The sequence below is a fragment of the Lissotriton helveticus genome, chromosome 3_1, assembly GCF_964261635.1.
Source record: "Lissotriton helveticus chromosome 3_1, aLisHel1.1, whole genome shotgun sequence".
Classification (NCBI taxonomy): Eukaryota; Metazoa; Chordata; class Amphibia; order Caudata; family Salamandridae; genus Lissotriton; species Lissotriton helveticus.
The window spans coordinates 1,487,861,082-1,487,872,581 of NC_136061.1; positions in this window are offsets into that span (position 1 = coordinate 1,487,861,082).

Here is an 11,500-nt window from a genome sequence, read left to right on the forward strand (position 1 = left end):
CGCCTGTAGTGGTGTTAAAATATCCGTTTCGGACATCCAGCTCTGAATACGTCCCAGTACTAAACGGGCTATAATTTTTTGGGCTGCGCCTATAAGGCTAATCGGCCGATGGTTGGCCGGGGCAGATCGATCACCTTTCTTGTAGATCGGTAATATCTCAGCCCCGAACCAAGAATCGGGAACCGATGCACCAGCAGCAAGGGCGTTGGCTAGGATAGTTAGGTAAGGGACCCTCAAATCTTGCTCTTGTTTATACAGATCGGCTGGAATGCAGTCAGGATCCGGTGCTTTACCACTTGGATAGATTTCAAAACAGACCTTACTTCGCTCTGTGTAAATGGTGTGAGTACATCGGAATTAGAAGCCAGTAATACCACAGCTGGCCTAACCCTTGTTTTAAACTGGTTTTCAAAAAAGCTAACCCACTGCTGTGGCTCAACATAAGTGGTGGATTCATATCCTGCGGGCACTTACCCCACTTAAGGAGGTGCCAAAAGTGAGTCATATTCCTGCCCTCACTAGCCTCCAATAAATCCCTCCAACGGTTTTCGTCCCAATTTTTCCTTGCTTTTAATTGGGCAGATTTATATGTGACCCTACAACTTCGTATTGAAGCTGGTAATCTAGATTTTAAAGTCATAAGCAGTGCTTTATGGGCCTGTCTACAGCTTGCATCATACCAGGAGCCTATTCTCTGCACTTTATTTTTGCAGCTGTTTGGTATACTTTTGATAAAAAGATTTTTAAGCCCCACAATTAGTTCATTATGAATACTCAGGATTCTAACTTTGATCATCTCCTGTGTATCACAGTTACTTAACTCGGCCATAGATTTCCTCACAAGGTTCCTAATAGCAACCCGAATTATCTCATTTGTGGCTAACTTTGGCCACCGAAGCCTTCTCTGGTCGTTAGATAGTGTGACTAATGCCTGTACTATGTTTTTTTTTTTTTTTTTTTTTTTGAAAACCTTTATTGTACAGAGAGAGCTCACAAATACGGGCCTACAACCCACCGGGCTGGCCACCACATAGCAAAAGTATCAGGAGCAATGTATAAAGTGTCACAGTATACAAAGGCTACGAAACAGGGGAAATAACAAGCATCTTAGAGCAGTCTCAGGAGCAAACAAATAGAAAGGTAGTTTTCTTTTTTTAAAAGGACGGGTTAGGGAGGTCAGGAGCATGGCGGGCCGCGAAACAAATCAGAGGGGCGGGGTCGCGGCGGGCAGCAATATAGCGATCTCAAAAAACACAGGAGAAACAAATACGAAATAGGTATACCAAGAAGCACCGGTCAAAACAACGGACATGAGGAAAGGCCACTGCGCACACTGTCCAATGCCCGCCCACCGCAGCCACCACCCGTCCCACCAATCAGCACAGAAAAGGACCCAAATACAAAAACAATACGAAACGCACCCCCAATAGAGAAGAAAACCCCACAAAAGGGGGAGGGGGAAGGGAAAGGGGAAGAAGGAAAAGGAAGGGACTCTCACCCAAACACTCGCCCCCAGGCGACAAACCAGGAAAAACAAAAATCCGGTACAAAATAGACAACAAAAATAAGAAGACACACATAGCAAATCACAATCATCGTAATACCGGAAAAGTACACCAGAAAGACACCTGGGGGACAAACAACGAGACAGAGCCCCGAAAAAGGGGATACACAAGGGCCGTAGAACCAAAAAGGGAGAAAAAGGGGAGGAAAAAGACCCCTCCAAAAACAACAACAGACCCCCCCACCCACCCCACAAGCCCACCCTGCACCCCTGCAGAAGGCTACGGCCTACCCCCCAGCAGCGTGCCTGTCGCCCTAAATAGAACCCGAAATATAGAAGAAGAGGAACAGGGTAGAAACAAAGACAAAAGGGAAGGGGTAGGGGAAGGGAAAGATCAGCACACACGGGAGAGGGCGAAAAAACAGTATTATCTGCATCCATCCCGCCACCCGTAATAAGGGAGAGGTAGAGCCCACGGGAAGTTAACGATATTAGGATAAGTTTCAGGAGTCCCATGAAGTTACACAACAGCACAGCAGCACATGTCAGTCACAGATCAAAAAACGAGACTACCGCATATAGAAAGTCATTTCAGCCCTGTCCGCTTTTGTCCAAAGTTATAACCATCCGAACAAACAAAGACCAAACGGCGAGGGACACAGGGCACAGGAGAAAATCCCGCGGCAGTCCTGAGAAGAAACGTGAAAGAAAATACTGAAGATCCAGGAAAGTCATGGTACAACGTTCGCATCGCAGGCACAGTTCCAAGGACAGTTCCAACGAGGCAAGCCCAGCCAGGTCGGCACATGCGTCTCGGCCAAGGAGCCGACGCGATGAGAAACAGGAAGGATCATCGAGGTCAGGCCAGGATGCAAGCGGACCGCAGACCAGTGGCCGAGGCAACAAAGGAGGACGACGAGGGGCGTCGGTAACTCTCCGACCCAAGGATGCGGTCTCCGCCGGGGGCACAGAGTCCAGGAGCACACCAGCCGTAACCTGCAACGAGGAGGCCAAATCCGATGACGGGGGCCCGTCCAGTTCAAAATGAGGGTTCGCCTCCACAACGGAGACAGGTGCAGCCACGGTAGTCCGCCAGGAGTTCAGTGCATCCAGGACAACTTGAAGTGCAGGAAACTCTTTACAAGATCCGACATCCGGGCCATGTGGCGGGCCCCCAGTGCTCGCCCAGGCCCGGCAGAGACTCCCAGGGTCGGCCGCCATCTTAGGAGCCCAGCAAGTCCTCGGTCGTCGGGGGCCCCGGCGGGGCAACACCAAAGCAAAAGGAGGTCAGCCGAACTGCGGCAGGGCGCCCCAAGGCAGGAAGGAGACCCAACAGAAGAAGGATTTTCGTCGGCCCCCTCGTGCCGCCGGCCCCGTCCTCCTAGCCCGGGCGGAAATTCAAAATGGCCGGGCCGGGGAACAAAGGGGGGGACCAAGCCGGAGAAATGAGTAGGCTCTCCCGCGAGGGGCAGCGTCCGCACCCCAGGGCCCAGGCCAGTCGGGTCCGCCAACAGGCACAGCCGGACTATTCGCACATCAGCCTCCGCATCCAGATCCACAGCGCCAGCAAGGGCCGACCATCGTGTTCCGTCACGTCCCGGCGTCGCAAGGAGGTCCAGGCCAGTCCGCCCCGGAGGCTCCGAGCGGGATCGCTGCACAGGATCGACAGCACCCAGGATCACCGGAGCAACGGGTAAGTGTCCACAGAGTGACTTCAATACCAGAACACAGCAAGGAGGGCTTCCCGGGGCAGGAGTAATACAGGATAAATGAAGAAAACAGGCGGTTGAACGGAGCCGAGCTAAAACGCGGCCATCTCGGTCGCGAGCTAGGCTCCTCCCCCGCCTGTACTATGTTAACTTCATTCTTGGACAAACCAATGAAGCTGCTATCGGTTAGGGACAACTTCAAGGGGTTATGATCGCTTTCTAGTCTATTAATTACCTCCATATCTGCAATGGTTGGCCAAAACTCCAGATTGGCCAGGATGTAATCAATACGACTCACTGATCTACCATTATCAAAAGTCATCTTCCCTACCCTGTCTGACTTTGTTCTTCCATTGGCTGCCCTCATACCTTTGTCAAGACATAGTCCCTTCCAGTACATGGCCGCTTGTGTCCACTTACTTATAGGTTGTATTTCCAACTAGGGGACACCCCACAAAGAGTCCTCAACCTCCGTTAACTTCCCATCCTCCCCATCCAGGGGTTCAAAGCAAGTGTTGAAATCACCTGCCACCACCCTGTGGCTTTTGCTTATCTCCATGCTGAGGAGATTATCCAAGAGCAAAACTGTCGGGGAGCATTTCCCACCCTGTAGGCCCCTAGCATAGATATTAACAAGGAGGACATTGAGGCCCTTCGCAGAACACACCCTGATGACCAAAATATCTGGGCTGTCTATCGGACCTCTACCACCGTGATGTCCTCACACTGTCGTACCCAGGTGGTTAGGCCTCCCACTGGTCTACCCCCATTACCTTTTATCGCCGGTTTAAAAAAATGTAAATAACCAGCGCGAAATAAGGGTTCCACTGCCCATGTTTCCTGGAAGAGCCAAATATCCCCCTGATCAACAAACTCCACCCGATCTGGGACATGTAACTTGGACTCTAAACCAGCTATGTTCCAAGACAAAACCGAAGTAAAGTCACCAACAGCGTTTGAAGTTGTCACTTGGTTAACTAATGTGGTGTGGTCACAAGGGTGTACTCTACTAGGGCTTCCAAATGGGGAGACTAATGTTTGTACATGCTCCTCACCCTGAGGCAGTGATTCATCTTGTTCCAATGCCTCCCACAGGGATTGTACCGAGTTCCCTTTAACCTCTGACCGAGGGGGGACATTACCTACCCTCAGTCAGTCATTATCCTCAATAGTGGAAAGGGGAGCGAACCGGTTAAAGGTCATAATAGGCTGAACAACTGGGAAGTGAGCTCTGGATGAAACCCAACGTTCCCTGGCAAACCTAGCCCTCCCAGGTTTATAAAAAAAACAGGGGTAAGATCTTAACCTCCTCTGTTGTGGGGACATAGTGTGCAGCCATATCTAAAATGTGTTCAACCAGTAACGGGGACCTAAAGCTCAGTATTATACAGTCACCTGCCAAAGTTTTATGTGAATGGCCAATCCAGTTAATACGCCTCACCATTTTAAATTCCTCAAACAATATTTTGCTGTTCCCAAATCTTTTCCCCAGACAGTGTAGAGCCTTATTCTTAAGATTAGTCCAGTGCTCACTGGACCCGTCAGATAGAGGGGGCACATTGGCTACAATAACAGTATAAGGGGTGGCTTCCGGGGGAGATGCAGGCTTGGTAGCATATCGGAGCAACCTACTTCATCCCCATCTAGTCTAGAGCCAATATCCAATGACTGCTGTTTCGACGGAATCCTACTGTCATTTCTGGGGGTCACTACGCTCTGTATTGGATGTTCCTTGACCGCTGTATGAGACTGAGGGTATCCTACAGTGACACGTGGAGCATAGTCACTATTTTTTACTCTATCAGTGACATGGTTAACAGCTAAGTTGCAACTGGACTGGGGTAAAGATGCATCGGGTGGTGGTTTACTATTATTAAGATAAGCTTCGACGCGGTTAAGTCTCTCCACTACTAGATCAAGTTTGTCCAAGACTGGTTTTATAAGGGCTCTTAGCTGATCCCCCAGAACTGTGCTCAATGACTCAGAACTAGATTGGACAGTAATTTGCAGTGTCTTATTACTATTTGGGGTAGTAGTGTTCCCATGTACTTGGACCCCTGAAAGATTAGACACCGTCGTGGGGGCCTTTTGCTTGCTGGGTCCTCGCCCTTTCCTTTTCTTGCAGGGTAGTTCTATTACTTTCCCTTCATTAACTTGTCTCCCCCTCGTAGTTACCCTGGCTGGACTTTGGGGGCTACTTACAATTAGCGATCGATCTGTAATAATTGACCCTGAAGATAACCCCTCAGGGCCAGATGGGGAACAGACTTCTAAACAAGTGTCCTCTGAATTGGCCAGCACAACAGGGGGTTGAGCACAAGGTAATGAGAGGGTCGGTTCCAGGGAGAGCCTACGCTCAACAGCTTGAATCTTCTGGTTTAGTGCAGTCTCAGCCCTAGTCAAGTAATCATCAAGGGTCCCCACCACCCTATCCCCAACCTTCCTCTTGCTCATTTCTTATAATTTCTTACACAGGTAGAGACCCTTACAAAAGTCCCGAACCTACGCAATTTGCAGCTCACACAGCTATAAAAGCCCCACTAGCAATTTGCAGTCTTACAGTTCTTGTAGGCTTAGGTGGCTTTGCAGGACGACTTAGAGCTGTGGCCCGGTACAGTCTCCTCAGGGCTCTGAGGGGGCGGATGGGCGCAGACGGGTGCGGACAGGCCCGCCCTTGGCCCGGGCTTCGCCCGCACGTGTCCCGCCCTGCGGGAGGCCGCTGGTGGTCTTAAGCGCCTCCTGGCGCTTGACCGGTGACGCAGTTTCCTGCCGTCACCGGAGCACTCTGGGAATTGTAGTCCCTTCTGGTAATGCGGCGTGGCGGTGCGGGCAGCAGCGGCAGCGGGAAGGCAGCAGGCAGTCCCCCTCCTCAAGCCCTGGAAGCGGGAGGGTATGCGGCAGCCAGTAACGAAGAGAGCAACTGGTGAGAAGTGTGTCCAGCGCTGCGGGAGGCCGCTGGTGGTCTTAAGCGCCTCCTGGCGCTTGACTGGTGACGCGGTTTCCTGGCGCCACCGGAGCACTCTGGGTATTGTAGTCTCTTCTGGTAATGCAGCATGGCGGTGCGGGCAGCAGCGGCGGCGGGAAGGCAGCAGGCAGTCCCCCTCCTCAAACCCTGGAAGCGGGAGGGTATGCGGCAGCCAGTAACGAAGAGAGCAACTGGTGAGAACTGTGTCTACTACTCATTCTCTACTACTCTACTACTCTCTACTACTCTCTCTCTCTACTACTCACTCCCTACTACTCACTCTACTACTCACTCTCTACTACTCTCTACTCTCTACTACTCACTCTCTACTACTCTCTCTCTACTACTCACTCTTTACTACTCACTCTCTATGATTCTCTATCTCTACAGACTTGTCTGGTTGTATTCTGTTTCCTGTTGTGACGTCACACGCCAACAGGAGAGAGTTCGTTACTGCAATTACCGGGCCAGGACCTGGACCCGGACCACGGAGCCGAGAAAACTTTCACCTGTTACCTGAAGGACCACGGAGCCGAGAAAACTTTCACCTGTTAACCGAAGTCCGAAGTCCGGTATGCCCGCCCACCCGCCCGCCCACCCACCCGCTGGCCTGCCTGCCTGCCTGTGCTTCTCTGTATGAGAACCAGCTCCGCAGGGGCTGTCAGAGGCAGTCAGTTGGCCGCGGGTGCCGCATCAGCTGCTGAGCCCGTTCTGGACCCAGCCCACCCTGGAGAAGCGATTACAGGGTGGCGGCCGCGGTTTCCTGCACGATTTCAATACTGCCACTGTGCAGACTCCGGCGGTGGTGGTGCGGGGGGGCCCACGTGGGGCAAAAAGGCAAGAGGAGGCAAGAGGAGAGTGAGAGCCGAGAGAGGAGCTGCGGTGAAGCTGCGGAAAAGTGGAAAAGAGAGGTCGGGAGCCCACGGTCAAGTAGGCATTGAGACAAGCCGAGCTGCTGTTCCTGCTGCTCCTGCCAGGCTAGGCGGGAGTGAGAGCATACTGGGACTGAACTCGAGCACGCTCTTGAGATCCGGAGACCCGGTATCGTGGAAGCCCAGAGAGCCAAAGACCCTGCCCTGCCCGAAGGTACTGTGACCACGCGAACTGCACACACCTGATTGAGGAGGTGAGGAACTGGAGGGGGGTCTCTGGGAGCTGCATGCCGGTACAGGGGAACAGACGGCAGGGAGCTGGAAGCGCTGCTCCACTCGGCACCGTTTCTCCCAATAGTTACTGGCGGTTACTGGTGGGAGGGGCAGTGTGAGGCGTGTGGCTGACCCCTTGTGTCCCCTGCATAGACCCTGCACAGCCCTCGGAGTGGTACTCCTGTCTCCGCAAAGCGCATTGGGGGTCGATTACGTGCCGGCACACATACCGCAAAAGAGCAGATAGATAACAGCGGGGGAGACCACAGAGAGAAGCGGGGACTTGAAGCCCCAGAAGCCTCAGAAAGCTTGAGGCCATCCCTGCAAATAGCCCACATCTAAGCCGGCAGCAGAGGAGACAAAGCAACTTTGCTTCACTAACCATCTAACCATCATAAGGCATCTCCATCTGAGCAATAACCCACGGAGCCAGAGGGTTGAACAAAAGAAAGGGAGATGAGGTCAGGGAGAGTACGAACAAATCCATCAAAAAATGCAAAGAAGAAAGTCAAGACCAAACCTTCTGCTCATCCCCCAGAGGGTAGCACAACTCCCACATTAATTCCCCCCATCTATTCAATTTTTGGAACAATGAACTCCACTGGTAAATTTTCATTCCTGAAAGATCCCGTGTCAGCTATATACTCAATGCCGGCAACACCAAAAGGACAGCAAAAACCAATGTTGCCCGATATATTAAGTATAAAGTCGACGGATACAAAGACCCCTTTGCCCGCTCCAAGCACCATTGCAGAAAGGGCCAACGGAATAGAAGGGACCCTTAACTGTACGGAAGCCACCCACTGTAAAAGTAAACATATGATGCAAACTCAGGTTCAAGTGCATAAGGAAAATATTAGACGTAACCCAGTACAAGGCGAGGGACTAGAGAAATCACCAACATCAACACTACTATCAAATAGGTCTTTGGACCGTTCCATCGAAGGACATACAATTAAATGTATATCAAACAATAGCGACACAAACTTATCTACGATTGGAAGTAAACAACCCACAAGTAAGTGTGATAAACAACACAATATCAGCACACTAGACTCTTCACACAAGGTTTATCCAATCAACCACTCAACCCCAAAATCGGCCCCATGTTCAAGCCAAGCACAAATATCTCGTACAGAAAAACCAAAGGAGTGCAACCCCAGGGGGGCACGCCAAACACCCACAAATAACCACGAAAAAACCTCAACATATAAGGTCCACTCGGACATCAATACAACTGAAAGTAACATTGAGCAAACAAACACCCATGACAAACCAATAATCATTATAAAGGAGAAACAGGATATAACAACAAAGGATACGTACTCAAAAAACTCTCTAATTAATGATTCACTAAGCAAAAATATAATCGAGATATCCAGCGAAATGAATCAGGAACTGGATAATGAAATACTTATAGATTCATTAAATGGTCTGGACGTAGACGGTCAAAAGGAAACATCAATAATAGAAATCCTAAGTATTTCTACAATGGCTGATTCACTACTAACAAAAAGTCCTGGAAATAGGCAAAAAATAACCCAGGGGTGGAAAAATTTTACAACACCCAAAGAACAAACACAACCGGAAGTCATCATCAATTATAATAAAGTGCACCAGTGCCAACAAGAAGTAGGACAGGATGTTAAAGCCAAACTGGAATCCATATTTATGCTACACAGTGCATTGGGGTGTATATTGGAAACCTCCATCAAAACTCTCAATATGCAGTCAGATAAACTCGAAATACAAATACATCTTATGAGTACAATGGCGGAACATATAGCTGGCATAAATAAAAAACTAGACATCATGGCCAGCACATTCAATTTCATTAAGGACCAGATCCACCCATGTACACCATCTAAGGCATGTACCTGCCACCCAATATTGGAAAAATTGCAGGATTTGCCATCTATACTCAATGATATCCTACAGGAATGTAAGCATGCCAACCAAACCAATAACAGTACCCCAATTGGCTGTGATCTCATTTCTCTCGACCCCTGTCAAAACATACAAACAAGCAACGTAATTAAACCCAGGAACACCAAAGCAGATAACATTGTTGGACGGCTGCAGCAAATGGCAGATCAAAAAAACAAACAAAATAACTCAATAATAACATTCGACAAAACAATGGAGGAACCAAAAGCAACATGTGTTACTCCCTCAATCAGACAAAATAACTGCTCCAACCAACTAGAAACAGAACAAACTGCCCAGGATGGAAAAAAAATCATAACAACCAGAAAAGCCTAACTAAACGGCAGAAAAAAAAGGGCAAGAAAAAACAGAAATTATCTCTCAAAGTACGTACCTGCAAACAAGCATTAATTAATTAATTTCCCCGTCCTCGATCGGGCCAAAATAAAATCAAAACATGAACCTAATACCAAAGAGGGGACTTCCCAGTCGACAATAAAGAGAGAAAACGATTGTAAAGATCGGAGGACTTCGACCAAAGATGAGGGATATAATCTCATGTCAAAAACCTCCTATGATCGAGCACACATAATATCATCAAAAAGAACCATACATACAGAGGGGATTGTCCAAGCTAAAGCCCTTGGAGAAGGGAATTCTACCTATGTTGAAAATATGAGTCTATCTACTGCCACTTGTTGTACAGATAATAGCCATGATCCAGGGGCCAGTATCGATGTACAACTAAATAAAACTCTAGAGAGTCTGCAATGCGAGCCGCAAAAAACGGAACTTGCCCCACGCCAAAAGACAAGCACGTTGTATGAGGATAAGCTGCATCCCACAAATGAACATGAACAAAAAAGTACGAGGCAAGCAATTGCAGACTCTACAGTCTTGTCGCTAAAGGCGTAGACAAAAATCAGAAAGCGCCTTCAATCTTGATCACAACCACAAGTGTTAATCCCACAACTGGGAAAAGCGTTATGGAAAAGAACAGACAAATAACAACAAATGTGGACAGAAAAACTCACGATAATATTCAAGTAACGTTTGCCAAGGACAAAAAAGTAGTGCAGCAAAGACCAGAAAAAACAAACCTAGAAAGAACAGGACGATGCCCTGTGATCCCCGCTGAGGAATATGGGTATCTCTCGGAAACGGTCGGTGCAAAACGTGCAGACAGAGAAGTGAAACCTTCACCTAGCATGTCACCCATGCAAACTCAAAATGACGTACACAACCAAATAGTAAAATATCTGCACGTCAATGCAAAGGATAAAGAAAGTTATAAATCAACGAAATCATGCCAAAACGGGAAAATATGCATCGCCCCTGACCAAGTCACTGAGGTGAAATCAGCCAACACAGGAAAACTACTCTTTGTCCCCAACTACGAACCACAAAGGTCTCAAGACTTTTTAAATCGAGGGAATATACTCCACCTGACATCTGCAATTCCAAGTCTCGGTGACCTAACTACAACTGACCTATTCTCAATCGAATTCATTGCCTCAAAAGATAACGAGACAAAGGAAAGCAAACTTACAACCTGGAGGGATGTAGGAATAGTCAAACGCATCCTTTCTGAAATGGTTAAATTTGAAGAGTGGGGAATGACCCTGAAAGAAGTGGTAAATTCAGGTTATCCGTCTCCTCTGCTAAGAAAGGATACCAAAAGAGAAAACCAAGTTCGGATAAATCAACCAACGTACTCAGTGCTCCAAGGTGCCAGGGGGGCTGAATCGGCTGACTATGAACATCTGAGACAGAAATCGACTACTAATATCAACTGAACCCACTGTCAGCCAGGCGATACCGAAGGAAATACCATAAAACTCCTCTCCTGGAATATCGCGGGCGCAAAAGATATCCTAAAGAAGCACAGTAAGGCAGCCTCCTGAGATCAATATGACATCATAGCCCTACAGGAAACATGGCTAACAGAACCAATTGATGTACCAGGTAGATTATGTTTCCACGTAAGTGCGATTCGCCCCCAGCGTTACGGGCGCGCAAGTGGGGGGCTTTCGGTTTACATTACAACCGCCCTGACGATCAATGCTATTCAACTGGCCACATCGACACCAGACATGCAAATAATCAAATGAGAGCATAACAAAGGGCAAAACTGGACCTATCATCTTGATGGAACATATATGCCCACCCGAAAAAGGCACTTAAAAAAGCGCTCTTTCAACAAGTCGTCACTGTTATATCAAACATCCGCCTTGAACAACCAAGTTGGGAG